The sequence below is a fragment of the Myotis nattereri genome (assembly GCF_964212035.1).
Source record: "Myotis nattereri genome assembly, chromosome: 2".
NCBI lineage: Eukaryota > Metazoa > Chordata > Mammalia > Chiroptera > Vespertilionidae > Myotis > Myotis nattereri.
In genome coordinates, this window is record NC_138076.1 from 81,447,005 (window position 1) to 81,469,272 (window position 22,268).

The following is a 22,268-nucleotide window of genomic DNA, read 5'->3' on the forward strand; positions in this document are numbered from 1 at the left end:
GCCTGAATATTGAAAACTAGCTCTGTCACTCAGTGGCCTTCGCAAGTGCTTTAGCCCCTCTAGTGCTGTAACAATTTTGAATTGTTAGAATTAAAGAAAATATTATATGGGGAGTTGCTCATAAGCTTTGAAGTGTTATACAAATGTCAGATTTTTGTGCTCCTTTGTTGTTGTTTTGTTTTTAATTTTCTAAAGCCTGGTTCAGTATGTGAGGTTGTTGGGTTCAAAACAGAGAAAGAAGGTCCCTGCCCACTTCATCTTCGCCCTCCCCAGGAGCTTTTGGAAGACCTGGTTTGAAGGTTCTTTCTCCTCATGGGCTCTACAAGCTCTCACAGTAAACACTGCTCATGTGAGAAACAGTCTTAAATCCTTGGTAAACTATTCAGATACTAAAGGAAGAGAACAAGCAGGAAAATAATAATGAATGGAAGAGTGTGAGAAGAAGAGATAGAGAGGAAAGGGGTGGGAAGAAGGACAAGTCTCTCTTTTGGGTGTACCCAAGGTGCATTTGGACTGCATCTCTCTTTATGTGCCCCACTCTTCCCCCTGACCCATCTAAATCATTCTCCCCAACCTTTTTTAAAGTATATATTTTATTGATTTTTTACAGAGAGGAAGGGAGAGGGAGAGAGTGTTAGAAACATCAATGACAGAGAAACATAAATCAGCTGCCTCCTACACACCTCCTACTGGGGATGTGCCCGCAAACAAGGTACATGCCCTTGACCAGAATCGAACCTGGGACCTTTCAGTCCGCAGGCCGATGCTCTATCCACTGAGCCAAACCGGACAGGGCAATTCTCCCCAACTTTAAGGTCCACACTTTCCCAACCATCGAGGCTGTTATTGCTGCCTCGACATTAAAACATACCTCCAAACCCCACAGGATATCTTCTCATACCAGTCTTACACCCATTTTCAGGTGGGTGTGGTCATTAGAGGTGATAAGAGTAAACCCAAGAAAGACAGGAGCACTCTTCCAGAAGCTTTCTGGGAACAACAGGGTCTACCTACATGTCTGCTCCAAAGTTAATCTGCGGTGAAGACTGAAGTCAAGGACAGGTAACCCATGGACAGCTCTTATAAGGTAGGAGGAGTATTTTGAAGCCCATCTCTCGTATTCTGCCCTAAGTAGGGTTACCAGATTTAGCAAATGAAAATACAGGACAACCAGTCCAATTTGAATTTCAGGTAAATTACAAATTATCTTTTTAGTATATGTCCCATGCAGTATTTGTAACATATGTGCTATACTTGGGCAGAGCCTCCTGTGAGCCGTGAAATTCACTGTTCCCTATGGGAACAGATTCAGCCTTGGCCTCTGTGGTTGAATGTTCTAGCCACTTAGACGGCCAGTCCAAGACAGGAAACGCATGCGTGAGAATGAAATATGGGTATACTGCATCTGCCATCCTGCAATTGATTGCTATGAATATGGATACGGGGAGGAGAGCGCTTCTCTCCCTCCCATCACAGTTCCCCTTCTTTCTCTTGATTCTCAGCAAAGCAGAGCAAAAGGCAAAACCTCATCTCATTTGTTAGTAGCCTCTGTCTGTGCTATAATGAATTTTCCTTGTCCATTTTTTCCAGGAGCATGTCAGTGCCCTTATCAGAAAAAAAATCTCATTAACAATGGTAGCCCACAGTTACCTTTAGGAGACCCCTAAAGGGGCTGCATTCCTGCAGAATGAGGCAGCAGTTATCCCAAACACAAGTGTGCCCCAGCCAGGAAAGAACCAGTCTCCCACCCCTTGCTCATAAGCTTCTTTGTTCCTGTATGCCTCCATCATTTTCAGAATAAAATTTAAATCTATTTGGTAGCCTCAAATGCACAAAAGCACTGGTGATGCCTCAGTAATGAGATTAATAATAATAATAATAGTTTGATTAGTTTCTCTGCAAATACCTTTGTCCTAAGAAACAATAAGCTTCCTGGTTATTTGACAGCCTCAAAGACAGGAGGAAATTATCAGCATGGCAAAGCAAACAGTATATTATCTATAAAAATTTGTTCCCACACTAGGCTCCTTCTAGAGTAAGGGGGTCACTGAAATTCAATTGAGTAACAGCATTTCACTGACAGTTTGAAGGAAAGTTACTGTTTATGCACTTCATTAGGGGAATTCCCTAATGCTGTACTTCTTGAACAGTTGCAACACAGAGAAAAGATACCCAGATAGATGGAGCCTTCATTTAACGCCGCTGTCATTAGAAACCAATGCCAAACATACTGTGGTACTTTGAGAAGGAAGTGTCTTAAGGTATCAGGTGAATAAATGGACAATAGAGGCTGTGTTTAGTTTATAGATGACTTAAAGAGGTTGTGTTGGTGACCCTTTTCATGTCTGTTGAGCCTGTCTCCCAAACCCTTCCAATGCCTATTAACAATACCAGTAACCATGTGTAAAAAATAATTATCAATTGACAACATTCACGCACTCTGGAAAGAAGGAACATTAGTTAAGTGTTATTGGTCCCCACTCTCTGCAAAATATCAGGATCTACAAAAAGTTATACTAGTAAAGAGAGAAAGAAGAAAGCATAATATTTATTAATAAAAATGTCTAGTCATTCAGGGGAGGTAGGCCACTTCAGAGAATATACTAGGAATGAAAACAACAAATTGAATACAAACCAATTACATGAATATTAAAGAATGACTCGACAGACTATGCTGGCCCAATCCGGGTGGGTTGATGTGAGAATTCTCTAAGTAATGAGCTTCTTGGGGATGGAGATGAAGGCCTTACCGGTTTTGAATCTCCAGCACCTAGCTCAGTGTTTGGCACTTGGTACCCAATAAACATTTGCATGCTGAAGAAATATATTTAATAAATGTATAAATGAATGAATGAGTTGATTAGATAAGAATTGTTAAGAAAATTCTTAAACAAGTATTGGAGAAAATACTAACTTTTTAAATTAGCATTGCATGAAAAGAAGTAAGTTCCAAGCAAGAGAAATTACATGAGTAAAAGCCCTCAATCAACCTGAATTCTCTCCAGGGTCATGATGATGCCCATGCTCCTGCAATGTCATGTAGCCAACACTAGCAACTCATCCTTGGATCACAGTTCCTTAGGTTATTCTTCAGCCTGACCCAACCCCAAATCAATATTCCAATTCCCTAGGCATATTCTATATCCAGAGCTACCTAGACTTAGCCATCCCATTATGGTCTACCAGATTCAAACCCTAAAACACAGAATTTTCTACCAAATACTTCTGTTTTTCAGCCTTCAGCAAATAATCAACACTGTCAAGATGCAGAACCAAGCTAATGAAGAGCACAAAACCAGTGAAAAGTTCTGAGCAAATGCTGAAAAACACAATGACAAAAAAGTGTTGCATGGTAACATATACTGATTTTTTAGAAAAAAAATAGAAAAAGCTTTACCTATTCTAAGGTAAAATTTGGACTAATGAAACACAGAGAGCTCAGAACTATTTCCTCATGGCTTTCAGTGTGGAATCAGGAGACACCGCCACCACTAGAGGGACTCAGGAGACACCAAACTGCAGGCTTATCTCTGGACCCCACCAGAGAGAGTCTCTGCCAAGAGACCTAACACAGGCTGCCCCTAAATTTCTCTTGCTCTCTCCTGACCACTACATTGAGGCACACCCTCACTGCATCCCCACCACACACTCAAGTTTTCCACATCTACTGGATTTTGTAAATCACCCAGTCCTCCCTCAAAGTCCAGTTGAGTTGGTTTCTGCAACCAAAGGTGAAGATGCTTCTTCTTCATTCTCACCTGCCCCGTTGCAGACGCTCTGCTTGCCTCCCATTCACACCAGTTGTCAGTGTTCTCGGCTGGGCCTGTTTTCCCCTAGTTACTTGTACATGTCCAGCCTCATACATCTCTCACTGTGAAAAAGAGGCAAACTTTTTCTATATCTGTGAGAAGTAGTCACCTGAAAATTCTAAATATGATCACTGTAACTATTGTAGCATTTTCAGATTTAGTTGCATCTTCTACCTTTCTGTTTCCATTACTTCTCAGCATGAATCTTCTCAAACCTTGCAAATGCCAAGTTCAAGCTAGGGACAAGTCAATGTAGTGAGAAGGGAAAAGAGGCCAAAATACTGAGAAAAACTATTGAATCTACCAAATTCCTGTGTGACATTAGGTATATAAGCACAGCAGAACATATCAAACCTGAGTTTTCCAATATGGTAGCTACTAGCCATGTGTGTCTATTGAGCAGTTGGAATGTGACTTTGACTTCTTCACACCAAAATGTGTTATAAGTATAAAATACATAACAGATTTCAAAGACTTAGTATGAAAGAAAAGAATGTATTAGTAATTTTTATATTGATCATTTGTTGAATGGTAATATTTTAGTCTTATTGAAATAAAATATTTTATTAGAATTAATTTCACCTATATTTTTTATTGATTTTTTTTTTGGAGAGAGAGAGAGAAACATCAATGTGAAAGTAAAATGTTGATCAGCTGCCTCCTGCATGCCCCCTACTGGGGATTGAGCCCAGAATTTGGGCATGTACCACCAGGAATCTAACCAATGACCTCTATGTGCGTGGGATGACACTCAACTAATTGATCCAAAACTGTCTTTTCTTTTTAATGTAGCTTCTAGAAAAATTTTAATTACATGTGTGGCTTACATTATATTTCTATTTCACAATGCTATAGTGAAGCATGCAACATTATTAGCTATGAAGCAGAAGATTCTTGAGATTACTGGCACAGGAAATTGTACAAAATTGTTCTTCCCACTGACAGGAGATTAGCTAACCAGGTGGGTTGCTGTCAATGGATTTCAAATTTAACACTTCTTCATAAATGTTAATGTTAAATGTTACAGAAATTCTCTTTATGAAATTATAGATAATTTTTTCTTTATCTTGAAAAGCTTATCAAATAAGAGAAAGGAAAACTATTTCAGAGCTATATGGAACAAAGTGAAGGGATCATGGTAAAAATTACCTCTACAAGAGGGATCATACGGTGTTTTATTTGAGCCTACATTTTTAAAAATCAAGAGATTTCACAAAAAATTCTGTTTGGAATTTCTTTGGAGACAAAAAAAAATATATATATATCTGGTAACAACAGACCTACATTCCCATATCAATGAGCTAGACCTGGGAAGCAGCTGCCCTTTTAAACCACATACCTACTCCCTAGTCAGCCTCATCCCTATCATTCATACCTAGTCTCTTTTCTTTATGTATTTGACCTGTCTAGTTTTTATAGGCCTTTTGGATGTACAATTACTGTTCTAACGATTTAAAATTCGAAAAGCCAGCTTTTCAGAGGCAAGAAAAGTTTTCTAAAAACAAAAAAAGAATATAGCAATTTGGATATTGCATTTCCCCTATTGTGTTTCACCTATTTCATCAGACGAACAGTATAGTGTTAACACTTATTACTAAGGATTGCATAACATACCACTAAACTTACACTTATGAGTTTTGGAAAACAATCAGAACACAATGAAACAAATTTTAAAACTGCTATTTAAATTTTTAACAAAACAAAATTTTGTTAAAACAAAATTTACTTATTTTTAAAATTTTAAATCTTTATTGTTGAAAGTATTACATATGCCCCCTTTCCTTCCCCTCACCCCATTGACCCCTTCAAGCTTGCCCCTGCCCGCTTCCCTAGGCCTTCACTACCCTGTGACCATGGGTTATGCATATATGCATATAAGTTCTTTGGTGAATCATAAAATGAAGCAATAGCTAAACATGTGCAGGAAACTTATACAAAATGATCAAAAAAGTGTCAAATAACTCAACCTTATCTATGATCATCCTATCTAATAAAGAGGGAATATGCTAATTGACCCTCACACCATCGCAAAGATGGCGACGCCCACAGCCAACAAGGAGGGAATCTGCTAATTGACTGCCCCGCCCTCAAAGATGGTGGCACCCACAGCCACAAGATGGCAGAGCCCAGTCCCCTCAGCCCCACTGGGGCCGCAGGCGTGCGGCATGCCTGCAGGAGTCACCCAATCCCTTCAGGCCCCCAGCCGCCCAGAGCCAGCCCCAGGCACAGGCAAACCTCAGATGGTGGCTGTCCAGCTACCCAGGGCCACCCAAGGCTCAGGTAACAAGGCCAGCTGAGGCTTGCGCTGCCAGCAGTGGCAGCAGCAGAGGTGTGATAGGGTGTTGTCTTCCCCTGATTGCCGGGTCACCTCCCACCCCTGAGAGCTCCTGGACTGTGGAAGGGAGCAGGCCAGGCTGAGGGACCCCCCTCCAGTGCATGAGTTTTCATGCACCAGGCCTCTAGTTTAAATATAATTGAAGTTGGGTTGGGATTCAAGATAGCAGCAGAGTAGGTGGGTATTACACTCACCTCCTCATTTTTTTTGAAATTACAACTAAAATATAGAGTAAGCAACCTGAATAACCAACAGATCACTAGTTGAACAGAAGTCTTATAAACAAGAATTTACAGAAGCAGCCACATTGAAACTGGTAGGAGGGGCAGAGACAGAAAAAGGACTGGTCCCTCTTCCAAGACAGGTGGCAACTGAGACTCCAGAGGGATATCTCAGCTGCAAAGGTTTCGTTTGAAACGTGTGGGGTCTCAATCTCATGTCAGGCTCCCCAGCCTAGAGCACCAGAGCTGGGAAGAGGAGCACATACAACATCTGGCTGTGAAAATCAGCAGGGATTCTGTCTGCCAGATAGAGACACAAATCTTCTAGATTCACAGGCATCCTCTTAAAGGTGTAACTCACAAAATCTCACTCACAGACACTCACCTAGGCTCTGGCCAGGGAGGGCAGAATGGACTAGTGTTACATGAGGAAAGACTGGAGTTTGTGGCTCTGGAGAGAGAGAGAGATGAAAGGATAGCCATGAGTATCCCTGTGCTGAGTCTCATTCCCACACTTAGATGTCATTTTTCCTAGGTGGAGCACTCCCCTATATATGGCATCAGCCTGGGGGAAAGCAATAGCCCCACCCTCTGGATTGCTTCTCACATCACCCTGCAGAGCTTTCTCCCTGCTGAGGAGTTACTGCCTGTACCCAGGTGTAGAGATCTGGGCAGGCTCAGGGGGTACCAGTGACTGAGTTGTATGGCTTTGAGGAAGGGCCATTTCCTTCACTTTCCCTCATGGGAGATCTAGTAGCTCCACTCTCCAAGCTTCCATGGCCTCACCTTCATGACTCCTGATGGGTCCACTCTGCCAAGATCTGGGAAGATTCTGGAACAGACTGAGTTGTGTGGCTCTGGAGCAGGGGCCACTCCCCTAACCTTCTCCCAAGCCTGACTGGAAGCTCCCCCTCATGAAAGATCCACTAGCCCCATCCTTATCACTCCCAGCAGCCCTGCTCTGCTGAGATCAGGCTCCTGGCAAAATCTGGGACACATTGAAATGTGTGTCTTTAGGACATATTTTCCTCACACACTTGACCAGTGCAGAACACCTTCCTTCACACAGCCAAATCTTGATCTGTTTAAGCCTAATAACCTCTGCTGACCTTACTCTGACAACTCCCTGAGATCCGACACCACCACAAAGCACCCACCAGTGGCAGCTATACTTGGTATACCCTGGACATTTGTTGAGTGGCCTCAGACACAGATTGGTACCAAGTTTGAAACTATATCAATCTGTGGAACACTACTCACCCCCAACTGCTGACTCACTGAGAGCCTACCTCATGCAACTCAGAAAACCCTAAAGACTCTACCAGAAAACTGCTAGACTTAATAAATGAATTTGGCAAGGTAGCAGGATACAACATTAACATCCAGGAATTGATGCAATTTTTATACACTAATAATGAACTCTCAGAAAGAGAAACTTAAAAAATAATCCCATTTACCATTGTAACAACAAAAAATAAAATACCTAGGAATAAACTTAAGGGGGTAAAAGACATGTACTTAGAAAACTATAGGACATTAAAAAAAAAGTAGAAGATACAAACAAATGGAAGAATATGCCATGTTCATGGCTTAGAAGAATTAACATCATTAAAAGGTCCATACTACCCAAAGCAATCTACAGATTAAATGCAATCCTTATTAAAATACCAACAGCATACTTCACAGAACTTGGACATATATTCCAAAAATGTATATGGAACCATAAAAGACCCCAAATAGCTGCAGCAATCCTGAGAAAAGAGAACAAAGTTGGAGGGATCATAATACTAGATATCAAACTATACTACAAAGCCACTATAATCATAACAGCCTGGCACTGGCACAAGAACAGACACATAGATCAATGGAACAGAACAGAGATCGACCCAAACATTACACTCCATTAATATTTGACAAAAGAGGCAAGAACATACAATGGAGTATAAACAGTCTCTTTAACAAATGGTGTTGGGAAAACTGGACAGACACTTAAAAAGATGAAACTAGATCACCAATTTACAAGATAAACAAGAAAAAAAAACTCAAAATGGATAAAAGACTTAAATGTAAGCCATGAAACCACAAAAATCCTAGAAGAAAACATAGGCAGTAAAATCTCAGACATCTCACGTAATAGAATGTTTGCCAATACACCTCCTAGAGCAAGAGAAACAAAGGAAAAAAATCAACAAATAGGACTACATCAAAATAAAAAACTTCTGCACAGCAAAAGAAACCACAGTCACAATGAAAAGGGAACCCACTATATGGGAGAACATATTTGCAAATGATACATCTGATAAGGGGTTAATCTCCAAAAATATATAAAGTACTCATACAACTCCACAAAAAGAAGACCACCAATCCAATTTAAAAATGGGCAGAGGACCTAAATAGACAAGTCTCCAAAGTGGACATACCAATGGCCAAGAGACATAAAAAAATGCTATAAGTCACTGATCATCAGAGAGATGCAAATGAAAACGACAATGAGGTATCATCTCAGATCTGTCAGAATGGCTACCATCAACAAATGACAAGTGCTGTTGAGGATGTGGAGAAAAGGGAACACTAGTTCACTGATGGTGGGAATGCAGATTGGTGCAGCCACTATGGAAAAGAGTATAGAGTTCCCTCAATGTGGGGATAAGGACACATATGTAATAACTTAATCAATAAAGAAATTTAAAAAAAATTAAAAATGTAACTGACATTTTAAGTAGCGATCTCATTTCTGGGAATATATCCTAGAAATCCTGAAACACCAATCAGAAAGAATATATGCACCCCTAATGTTCATAGTAGTGTTATTTACAATAGCTAAGATTTGGAAAGAGCACAAGTGCCCATCAGTAGATGAGTGGATAAAAAACCTGTGAGACATTTACACACTGGAATACTATGCAGCTGTAAAAAAGAAAGATTTCTTACCCTTTGGGACAGCATTTATGGACCTGGAGACTGTTATGCTAAGTGAAATAAGCCAATCTGAGAAAGACAAATATCACATGATCTCACTTATTTGTGGAATCTAATGAGGAAAACAAATTGACCAACAAGACTCAAAGCATGGAGGCATGGAACAGACTCATACCTTCATGTGGGGGTGGGAGTAACGAGGAGAGATAAACCAAAGAACTTATATGCATAGCCCATGGACATGAACAGTAGAGTGGTGAAGACCTAGGGTGATTTGCAGGGGCTAGCTAGGTGGAGGGGGATAAAGAGAGTGGCTGGGAGACATCTGTAATATGACCAACAACAAAAAATTTTAATGTACCAAATAAATATAAAGACCAAATGAGATACTGTGTCTGGCCGGCTTTGAAAATTATGAAAGCATTATGTAAATGAGAACCTAAATCTGTTGTGGTCTAAGAAAATGGCTTTCAAAATGTCAGCCAGGCTCAAGAATTTCTGTGCCCAACTAATGCTTTTGTATCTGAGGAGACTGTGTCCTCACTACACTGATGTCTGTTCCAAGCAAAGAGTAAATCTTCAAAAAATTAAAGTTCAAAGACTAATCAGTGATAAGCATGGGCTATTAAACTACCCTTCCTAACTTGGTTTTACAGTCAGTCCACAAATTACAGGATGAGGAGCAAAGCCGAAGTTCTACACAAAGAAAAGCTATCTACTCTTCTAAAAATGGGTTCTTTGTTCTTCAGGGTCACCGCGCCTTGGAAAGTTCCCAAGTCAATCAATACGTCTTGCTTGTTTACAGTATCAAGATACAGTAAAATGAGAAATTTCCAGTAAAAGTGCTTCCAGCAACTGTTACCGAGAATGAATGCCCCAATGGTAGCAAAGAGTGTTACAGTTATTCAAAATGAGTATCTGTCCTGTTCCCAATTCAGGATGTCAAGTTAATATTTTCTTCCTAGAATGTGCACAATGTGCCTGCAGGGCTGGGTCCATGGGCTTAAGGCAGGGTCCTCCAACCCAAATGGCCCTATTCCTTGAGGACCCAGGCCCACAGACCACTGAGAGCACGGCTACCCAGCACAGCATGAAAGGGCCATGGGTCGCACCTGGCGCAAGGCCGGCACCTAAAGCAACATTAGCTGAGGCTGAGGTGGGAAACCAGTCCACTCCCTGAACTACACATCTATCTACCAGTTCATTTGTTCAATAGATGTGCCAGGCAGTACACTGTTGGCCAGCACACTCCAACAAAGATACGATGTGAGCCACACTGCTTTAATTTTCTAGTTGCCACATTAAAAAGAGTAAAAAGAAATAGGTGAAATTAATATCATTGATATATTTTGTTTATCCAAATATAAGACTAAAACTTATCATTCCAACACTTATCATTCCAACAAGTAATCATATAAAAAATATTAATGAGAATATAAAATGAGTTTGCATTTTTTTTGTTTTAAGTCCTTGAAATCCAATGTGTATTTGACACTTCCAGCACATCTCAATTCAGAGTAGCCACATTTCAAGGACTCAGTTGCCACCTGTGGCTAGTGGCCACCATAGGTCAGTACAGCTCTGGACACTGAAGATTCCACAGTGAACAAATCACATGTTTCCTTTAAAATGCCTATAGACTATTAGGGATAGACTGGACTCAGACAAGTAGGAGGCTCTTAGATTCATGCCAAAATAGAGATAAAAGCAGTGTGATAGTGGCCTGTAAGAAAGGAGCACCGAACCAGATCTGAGGGGGCAGGGTCAGGAAGGTTACTTCAGGAAGGGAAGTTTTAGCTGAGTCCCCAAAGTAAGAATCAAGGAGAGAGAGGCAGGAAAGGACACAGGAAATACGGCAAAGACTGAGGAGCGCCATCCGCCAAGTCCTGAGAATAAGAGAGAATATGGCACGCTCTCGGAGCTGCCAGCCACTCATGATTGCCAAGTCCGAGGAGGAGGGTGAGGACAAAGCCCTCAGGGTAAAGAGCCAGATGATGAAAGGCTTAGTGAGCCACAGTGAGGAGCGTGGGCTTCCTCCCGAGGGTGACAGGAGTCCTTGAAACCTTCTCAGCAGGGATTCTAGGTGGCCCCAATTTCTAGGTCATCTACTTTAAACCCCTCTTTTTAATTCAGGAATGAATAGCCCATAGAGGTGAGGAAAGCTGCTTAGAGTTCCCCGACGGTTGGTAGCAGAGCTGAGACCAGAACCCTGATTGTGACCCAGTCCCACTCCCACTGCTCAGATGTGTCTGAGCAGAAGGGTAAATGTCATTGCTCCACACAACAGACAGGTAACACTGCTGAGCACACCAGAGGTGGGGCCAGAAGGCCAGGAACTAACCCCAGGGGAAGAAGAGGGAGCTGGGTGATTTCCAGGAAGGGAAGTGGTGCCCAGCTCCAGTTCTGCTCACCTGCCTGAGCCCGGGGTCTGGGTAAAGGAAGAAGTCCCATCTGATGAGAAGGGAAAGTGCAAATGAGAGAACCTGCTGTCTGTAACTCCACGCCACTCAAGTAACAGGGGTGAGAGCTGACCCGGCCCAGAAATTCAGCAAGTGAGACAGTGAGTCTGGAATGTGCCCATTTGGTTTTAATATAGAAACAGCATTGTAAAGGGACACTGAGCAGCTGAGCTAACCAAGCACCCAGACTCGGGAATCCTTACCCTCAGTGTGGCACACCGTGGGGTTAATGTAGCGCATCTTCCAGTTGTGTTTATTTTAAATATTATTTTTATATAAAACAAAAATACATTCTTTTCTGGCTTCTAAAGGCTACCGGCATTGCTTGGCTTGTGGCCACTTGCTCCATCTTTAAAGCCAACAATGTGTCATCAAGTCTTTCCCACTTCACAGCATTCAGACACTGACTCTTTTCTTGCCGCCTTCTTCCAGTTTTAATGACCTTGGTGATTATATTGGGTCCATGTGGATAATCCAAGATCATCTCTTCATCTAAGGTGAGCTAATTAGCAAGCTCAATTCCTCTTCACATGTAACATAAAAAATTCATAGGTTCCAGGGGATTAGGACATGGACATCCTTGGAGGGGAGAGGGGCATTATTCTGTCAACCACATGGAGGTTAAACATTCAGATATGAAATTAATTCTAACACAAGACAAGAGCCACACAGATCATAAGTTCAGGAAGGGAAAGATCACTTTCCACTGGGATCTTCGGGAAAGGCTTTTCAAGCCGAGGGCCTGTGCAGTGTGCAGGAGGTGCCTGGTAGCCCGTGAGATCAGGGGCTTGGTCGCTATGATCCTGCTCAGCCATCCAGTGCTGAAGTATTATGTCCCACAGCAGCAGCAGCAACAAGAGCAGCAGGAGTGGGAAGGGCTGAGAAGGCTCCTGGGGAAATCACAGGGTCTCTGATGAGATGAGTTTCTGGGGACAGGTCATAGAAGACTGGGATGCCCAACCAACAAGTGGGGCTTTGTCCCAGAGGCACTGAGCAGCTATCAAAGGCTGACTGAAAAACACAACTGATGATGATACAGGGAATAGAGAGATGGAGAGTGATGAGGCGGGAAGGGCAGCATTTTTAACAAGCCACACATAAGTAAAAAGGGAGAGGATGAGGGTGGTGGCAAGGGAACTGAAAAAGCATCACAGGCACATGGGCACCTTGCAGGCAGAATGAAGAGGATCAGTGAGCTGTGGACAGTTGGGCAAGGAGAACAGCATGGTAATGTTGGGGGAGAGAGGGAGGACCTTTTAGGAGCAGGAGTGTGAGGCATGGGCAAGATCCCCAGGAGGAAATGGTTCGGTGGGCAGTGGAAATGCAAGCTGAGGTCTGGGGAGATGCCAGGGGTGCTTAGAGGTGTGGCAGGAACTGTTAACTATGATCAAGAGCAAGGTAATAAAGAGAGGGGCATGAGGGTACAACCTTGGGTAACATCCTATTTAAGGGTCTCTAGGAGGAAAGAAGTCACTGAAGAAGATGGGAGGGGAGCAAATAAACCCCATGGGTTGCCCCACTGAGGCACAACTGCTTGGTGTGTTATGGCATTATTAAGATACGAACACCTTATCAGAGGGGTTGTGCAGTAAATCCGTATCAACCACAGGGTTTATCAGCAATTAGTCCATCAGAAAACCACAGAGAATTGCGAGGGCCCTGAGAAGCTAGAACAGGTGGGTCCTCAGTGACAGAATGTTCCAGCCTGGGCTCTGCCAGGAAGGAAAAGTTCAAGACCGTGCCATTTCTCCACGGGGCAAATCAGAAGTGCTTCCCTCTTGGGTCCCAGTGAGAGGACACTGGGGGCTCAAGCCAGTTCTGAGATTGCTGGGCCCCTTCCTGGTTTCCCCACAAAGCCCCCAGGTTGCTGTCCTGTAACATCTCTTGGGCAACTGTGTGTGCCCACAGTCTCTGGCACAACATCCCATGTGTAATGAACCAGCCATGTTTGTGATTGCAAGGATAGTGGGAAGGAGGGGACAGAGCCACTCAGGGTATTTCCCATCATGATATTTTTCAACACAAAGCTATGCTATGATGAAAGAAGATACTGGGTTGTCCCAGTACATAAAGGGAAAACTAATGTGTGGTGCTAGAGGCCAAGATAGAGGTAACCCTTGGAGCTGGGGAGTAGTGACAGGGGTGGCAACATGAGGCAGGCTTTTGCTTCTTGCTCTGGGGCCCATTACATAATAAGGCTCGCTTGGTGAAAATCCGTCAAGCTGTCGTCTTATGATATGTGCATTTTTCTGTGTGTATATTACATGTACATGAAATAGTTTGCTTTTTAAAAATTCTATTGTGGAAGAGGGCCCTGTGCTCCTGAGTAGGAGTTAGGAGACCTGGGACAGGAAGAGGGGAAGTGATGCCAAGGAGAGGAGGAGGAGCACAGAAAGAAACCATGGCCATTCTACAAGGACCACACTTAGCTTTTCTCCAAATGAGGGACTCTGGTAGATGGAGGAAGCTGCCACTGGGCAAGCCCACCAGGCACGGTCAGGGTGAGAAGCAGCTCTAGAGTTCACTGCTTGTCACGTGAAGAAGGCACTACAGACTCCACTGTCGACATGACGCTTGGTTTTTGTGATGGTCAATTTTATATGTCAACTTAGCTTAGAGGTAACATTTACAATCAGTTGACTCAGGTCAAGCAGATTACCCTCCATAATATGGGTGGGCCTCATCCAATATATTGAAGGGCTTAAGAGCAAAGACTTAAGGCTTCCCAAAAGCAAGGAATTCTGCCTCTAGACTACAACATAGACATTCTGCCTGAGTTTCCAATCTTCAGATTCAAGACTACAACATCAATTCTTACCAGAATTTCCTCCTTGCCCTACAAATTATGGACTCAATAGCCCAACAATCATGTAAGCCACTATGTAGAAATAGGTTATATCGATTCATCGTGTTGGTTCAGTTTCTCTGGAAAGCCCTGACTAATACAGTTTCCAATAGGCTGTTCTCCAGGATCCCAAAGCATCTTTCTCAGGCCTCCCCTAAGGGCAGACAAGGCAAGGGCAGCACTTCTAATAAAAAAAGAAATCCACAGTCAGAATGAGGATCTAAATGCTGGCTTTGTCCTCTTTACTCTTAAATCAGCGAATGTCACCAGGCACGTTCGTTCTGCTAGCACTGAAAAAGAGGAAGTGCTGTGGGAAGGAAATATTGAGAGAAACCTGCATGTTTTCAGCTTTTCCTGCTAGGGTTACATTTGCGACTTTTTCAGAGGGTGGTCAGAAACTCCAAATGAACAGCCACCTTCCTGAAGGTGTTTCCAAACCCACCCTCACTCTGACCCAATTAGATACAATACAGAAGCTGGGCGAAACAAACACAAAATCTTTGCAGGGATTTAATCTTCTCCAAACACTGAAATATTGTTGAAATGTTTTATCTTCTATTGCACATGGAGGAGATTAAAAAGCCGTGATAAATGGTGTGCTCTCCGGGAGGGAATGCCATATATAGGGCAATACATAATTTCCTGCTTCTGGTTTCTTTCAGGATAATTGTCCTGGTAACATGAAAACAGGAGGGATATTAATTTAAGATTAAAGCACAATTATAAGCCCTGTCATACTGTTAATTTCTTTTGAATGTTCTTCTGAATAATTCTACCTTTGCAAGATGGAATAAGCACACAATTAAAAACTGCATTAAATAAATGAATAACTAATTAATGAATAAAAAGAACTGAAAATAAAATAGGCCATGTAAATTCTAAACAATAATTTTAACAGCAAGCCAGATCTTAATCCTTCAGATCTTTGAAGGAACCACATTTGGGTGCTTATAGATAGTATCTCCCTCTAGATTTAGCTCTCAAATAGCTGTGTTCTTGGTTCATGCACTGCCAAGTGATAGCTTTGTAGGTGAAGGCACTTTAGGCAAGGGGCATAATTGACCACTATCAGCACCATCCTACTTTTCCAACCTTAACACCATTGCCTCCTTCATAATGCTTGAAATTCTATACTTTCCTTTGCTCTCTAGCCAGAAATTCTACCTGGATGATTCTGGCATTGATTAGGAATTCTGCTAGAAAATGCAAATGGTTCCTGTAAAGCTTAATGATGGATCATTCATGAGCACATTGATATGAATCAATTTAATCAGATTGCTTTCTCCCAATACCTAATTGAGGCCAACCTTTTGGGGAAGTGGGATGAGGGAGAGAGAAGTGGTATTTTGCACCAAAGGGTAATATAAGAGTAGGCTTAAAAAGGTAGACTGCCCAGGGGAGGAGTGTTCTGGAAGCCCAGGGAAGGGGAAAGAATAAGACTCCATAATGAGCCTTCATTACATGCCTGCAAGGGAGCTAACACTTTAAGGATGAGCCTTATGGATGAGGCAGGAAGGGAGGGAGGGTTTTACCATGTAAGCTTGCCTTCTGTGTGCTTAATGAAGGTCAGTATGATTATATGCATTTTTCCAGTTGAGGAAACTGAGACTTAAAAATAACCCAAGACCACACAGTAATGTGGTAAATGGGGGAGAAGAAATTAAAACCTTCCTCCAAAATCCACACTCTCAACTACATCACATTTCTTTACAGCAATTCATGAGTTAGATATGATTTCCCCCATCTTTAAAATGAGCAAATCAAAGCTTTTGGAGACTAAAGAAGAAGTGGAATCCTTTAGCAGTTCCAGGTATAAAAACATTGGGCATGTTCAGTAACCTCAAATACTCTGAGTGTTGTACTGCATGTTGGAATGGCAGAAGGCAAGGCTGAAATGTTGCAGGTCAGATTGCGGAAACCAGGAAAAACCACTAATGCTGCCAATGGATATATGAGTCAAGTTTAAATCCTAGCGCCCAGGCTCCAACAGGATGTTCTGACCTTGAACTAAGTCAAGTTGCCAAACAAGGGAAAGAATCCAAGTTACACCTGAAAGCATTGTTTTCACGTCAAACTGTCTTGCCCTAACAGCCATTGATAAGAGCTGCAATTAGCAGCTCTGTTATCAGCGGTGAATTACCAACATAAAACCTTGCAATTATCAAAATTATCACCTAGTCTTTGAAAGGATTGTGTGATAGCCCTTTTCACCTGGTGCCAGGAAAGAATGAGAGAACCCTGGGCTTGGGAAAAGGCCTGTAACTCATGCACAGGAATGTTTTCATGAGGCCCACTACAGGCATCAGAGTCCAGTACTGCCTGGGTCTCCTGGCCTCTGTGGCTCTCTGCTTGCCTAGAAGGACATTTTGGGAAGCTCTCCTAGGCTGGGAGCTTGCTACAGCCCAGCTCTGTGGTGCCCACCTGGCAGACACTTCTCAGCTGGCCGCCATCAGTCCCACCTGGTCCCCAGAGCTATCCTGACACTCTCTTTGACCTAGTTGGTTCTCCCGATTCCAGCTCTCTCCCAGCTCCCCCTGCTCACTGACATCTTCCTTCCCTGGAGATTCTACCACCCAAGCTTCCCAAACCCAGCAGGATCCCCTCTTTATTCATCAATCCCTAACCGCTCACTCTCCCTTCATCAGTGTCAATCTCCCCAATGTCTTCTCCCTTCTAGAGCTAATTTGATAAACTCATTCATAGTCCAGCTACACCTTACTTTAAGCATTGTCATGCATGCCCGGGGCTGTGGTGGTGCATGTCTCCCATCTGTTTATTAAGCTCCCATTATGTCCCTAGTACTGTGAGTTGCCAGATATCCAGTGGTGAACAAAAAGGCACCACCTTGGCCCTTGTAGTCAAATGCCTCTGAAGACAAAGTCAAGTTGTATTTATCTATGTAATTTCAGCCCCTAGACAGGTACCTATACATAGTAGGTAGTCAAATAGAAATATTAAACCTAAAAGGTATAATTATAGTTTACCAAGGTTTTTGCTACTATTAGCATTTAAAATGCTTACATGTTAATAGCCAAAACAGAATCAATAGGTTTTCTATAGCAGATAACATATTTACATCTTAATAAGAACCATTAATCCCTTAATCATTACTGCTCCTCCCCTCCCCAACTCCTCATACCCCAAAGGTTAGGACTTCAGTTTCTGGAAGTCCAGTAGGGACATATTTGAAGAAGAAGCCCTTTCAAACTACACTAAATCATCACTCTTCCTCTATACTGGAAACATAAAAATAGGCCTTGGTTATCCCATCTGGACTTCCTACACAACAGCTGATAAATTGCCCTACCTTACATTTTTCAGAAATCTGAAACTTGTGGCTAAAGTCAAATTGAGCCCACAGATATTTTGTCAGGCTCTACATGGTTTCATAAAATTGAATTTTACAGAACGCATGTCTCAATGTGCCAGAGGCCTCACCACTCTCTATTATTTTACATCTGGCCTTAATCAATAGATTTATGTAATTTGCCCAGTCCCCAGCCAAGCCCAGATGCATTTGGATGCTTGACTCTTCAGTAATATATAACACTTTAAAAATAATTTGATGCCCACAATAACCCTTTAGCTAACTAGAGGGTGTTATTATGATTCCCATTTTCTGATTGAGGAACCTGAACTTCAAGGAAGAAGTAAATGACTTCTCCATTTTTAATATTTTTTTGTGGTCTACATCAGTTTGGTTTGTGGGGTTTTGATAGGCTAGGTCAACAGCAATCACCAGTGGCTGCCTCTAAGGCAGTAATGACCGTTAAGGTCTAGCTTCCTTCAGAGATTCTGGCCTCCATATACCCCTGGAGGTTCTAGAGATGAAATGTAAGGGTTCCATCAGCTCTCTAAAATAGTACACAATTTTGGTGGACATGCATACACTGAGGGAAATTACTGTAGCTTTCATAAGCTCTCACGGAATGTGTCACAGGAGTGGGAGGTGACCACCTGGTTGGCAATCATTTCCTGGAGAAGAACTGTCTCCTACTCATAATGTGCAAAGCCATCTGGCAGGGCCTGAGGTGTCCCTGGAGGTTTACAGTTAACCACGTGAAAGAATCATTATTTGCTCTTGCCATTGGTCCCCTGGGTTATCTCGATAGCCGAAGGGTAAGAGGGTAGCAGAGTAGAGGGCTCTAGCTGGCCCTTATGAATGTCTCACCTGGAAGGAGCCCAGGCCTTTCTGCCACTAACAGCAACATAAAATATTGCCCAGGAGCAGAGGAAGGAAGATACAGTGTCTCCGCAAAATTTACCAAAACCAACAGGAAGTTAAGGTAGAAAGTGTCCTGAAGATAATGAGGGGGGCAAGCTACAAAGCAAAAATGACTATGCAATACAAATCCATAGGCATCAGCAAGACTGCCATCCAAGGCCCTCCACTCCTGCTCAGGCTTTTCCCTAGACCTTGTTCCATTTCCCACACTCAGCATCCAGCCTCTTTTCCTCCATCCATCCAAATGTGGGGCTTAATAATATCCTACTGGCTTAGCTCCTGTTTTATAGATAATGAAATATTAAGTCAAATGAGCAATTTCTAATATCAATCCCCCACTGGGCTGGAGTGACACATATTTGTTGCCTTTGTGAGCACATCAGGACAGCCATGAAAAAGGACAGGCAGATACAGAAGACCTGGGCCTGGGTCAAGAGAACAATTAAATTGCTTACATGTTGGGCTTTTTGTAAGTTTCCACTTAAAGAAAATATTCCTTGTCTTTTAAAAGCAGAGAAAGTTAAACCCTTTGGTTTAGATAGCTCTAAGATCCTTTAAATATTAAAATTTCTAAGGAAAAAAATGAATGAAACTAAGAGCTGGTTTTTCGAAATATAAGCAAAATAGATAAACATTTTCTTGGGATTACCAAGAAAAAAAGTGGATATTTAAATGAATAAAATTAAATTGAAAGAGGAGACAGTACAACTGATACCACACAAATCCTATATAATAAAACCCTAATATGCAAATTGACCAAACGGCAGAACCATCAGTCACTATGAAGTACACTGACCACCAGGGGGCAGATGCTCAATGCAGGAGCTGCCCCCTGGTGGTCAGTGCACTCCCACAGGGGGAGTGCCGCTCAGCCAGAAGCCAGGCTCACGGCTGGCGAGTACAGCAGCAGTGGCAGGAGCCTCTCCCACCTCCACTGCAGGCAGGCAGTAAGGAACAAGGGGTCCCGGACTGTGAGAGGGTGCAGACTGGGCTGAGCCCCCCTCCCCAATGCATGATTTTTATGCACTGGGCCTCTAGTACAGTCATAAGGAATCTCAAAAGAGACTACCATGAACAATTATAATCCAATAAACTGGACAACCATACAAGTTACCAACACAGAATCATGAAGAAATAGAAAATCTGAATAGACCAATTACTTGTAAGGAGATTGAATCAGTAATTAAAAACCTCCCAACAAAGGAAAGTCTAGGTCCAAATGGTTTCCCTGGTAAATTCTACCAAACATTTAAAGAAGAATTAATGCCTATCTTTCCCAAACTATTCGGAAAAAAAAAAATAGAAGAGGAAGGAACATTTCCAAAATCATTTTACAAAACCTCCATTACCCAGATAAGAAAACCAAACCAGGACACCACGAGAAAAGAAAATTACGGGCCAACATTCCTGATGCACATAGATGCAAAAATACTCAACAATATAATAGCAAAATGAATTCAACAGTGCATTAAAAGAATTATAGACCATGATTAAGTGGAATTTATTCCAGAGTGCAAGGATGTTTCAACATCTGTGAGTCAATTAATATAATACACTACATTAATAAAATGAAGGATACAAATAATACGTATAATGTGATGGTTTAATATATGTATACATTGTGGAAGGATGCAGAAAAATCATTTAACAAAATTAGAAATTCAGTGGTAATAACTTAACACGCTGGGTATAAAGGAAATGTACCTCAATATAATAAAGGCCATATATGAGAAACCTACAACTAACGTTATACTCAACATTGAAAAGCTGAAAGCTTTTCTCTAAGATCAGGAACAAGACAGGGATGCCCATTCTCACCGCTGTTATTTAACATAGTACTAAAAGTCCTAGCCAAAGCAAGTTGGCAAGAAAAATATATAAAAGGCATTCAAACTGAAAAATAAGTAACATTGTCTCTATTTGTTGATGGCATGGTATTATATATAGAAGGCTAAAGATTCTAGCAAAAAAAAAAAAACACTATTAGAACTAATGAACAAATTCAGTAAAGTTGTAGAATACAAAACTAACATACAAAAATTAGTTGCATTTCTTTTTTTTGTCTTAAAAAATGACATCTTTATTAAGATATCATTCACACACCACACAGTTCACTCATTTAAAGTGTATAGTTCAGAAGTTTTTAGTATCTTCGTAGTAATGTAACCATCACCACAATCAATTTTAGAACATTTTCATCACCCCAAAAAGAAACCCCACAACCATTAACTCCCCATTTCCTCCCAACTCTCTCAACCTTAGGCGACTGCTAACCTACTTTCTGTTTTTTGGGTTTGCCGATTCTGGACATTTCATATACTAGTAAGTAGAAACATGCAGTATATACCTTTAGTGCCTGGCTTTGGCTTCTCTTATTTATTTATAAATAATTTTTTGAAAAATTTAAATAAATAAGTCCTCACCTAAGGATATTTTTCCATTGATTTTTTTTCTTTTTTTTTTTTTAGAGACAGTGGAAGGGAGGGGAGAGACAGAGAGAGGGAAACATTGATGTGAGAGACACATCGATTGGTTGACCCCTGTGTGTCTCTCGTGGGGAACTGAGGTATGTGACCTTGACTGAATCAAACCTGGGACCCTTCAGTTTGGGGGCTGATGCTCTATCCACTGAGCCAAACTGGCTAAGGCTGGCTTCTTCATTTAGAATAATGTGTTTGAAGTTCATCCATGTTGTAGCATGTGCCAGTACTCTTCCCCATTTTATTCTCTTTTTTTTATTAATTAAATCTTTATTGTTCAGATTATTACATTTGTTCCTCTTTTTTCCCCCCATAACTCCCCTCCACCCAGTTCCCACCCCACTCTCCGCCCTCAGTCCCCACCCACTGTCCTCATCCATAGGTGCACGATTTTTGTCCAGTCTCTTCCCGCATCCCCCACACCCCTTTCCCCCCCAAGAATAGTCAGTCCATTCCCTTTCAATGCTCCTGATTCTATTATAATCACCAGTTCATTCTGTTCATCATATTATTCACTTGATTTTCAGATTCACTTGTTGATAGATGTGTATTTGTTGTTCATAATTTGTATCTTTACCTTTTTCTTCTTCATCATCTTCTTAAAGGATACCTTTCAGCATTTCATATAATACTGGTTTGGTGGTGATGAACTCCTTTAACTTTTTCTTATCTGTGAAGCTCTTTATCTGACCTTCAATTCTGAATGATAGCTTTGCTGGATAAAGTAATCTTGGTTGTAGGTTCTTGGCATTCATCACTTTGAATATTTCTTGCCAATCCCTTCTGGCCTGCAAAGTTTCTGTTGAAAAATCAGCTGACAGTCATATGGGTACTCCTTTGTAGGTAACTGACTTTCTTTCTCTTGCTGCTTTTAAGATTCTCTCTTTGTCTTTTGCTCTTGGCATTTTAATGATGATGTGTCTTGGTGTGGTCCTCTTTGGATTCCTTTTGTTTGGGGTTCTCTGCGCTTCCTGG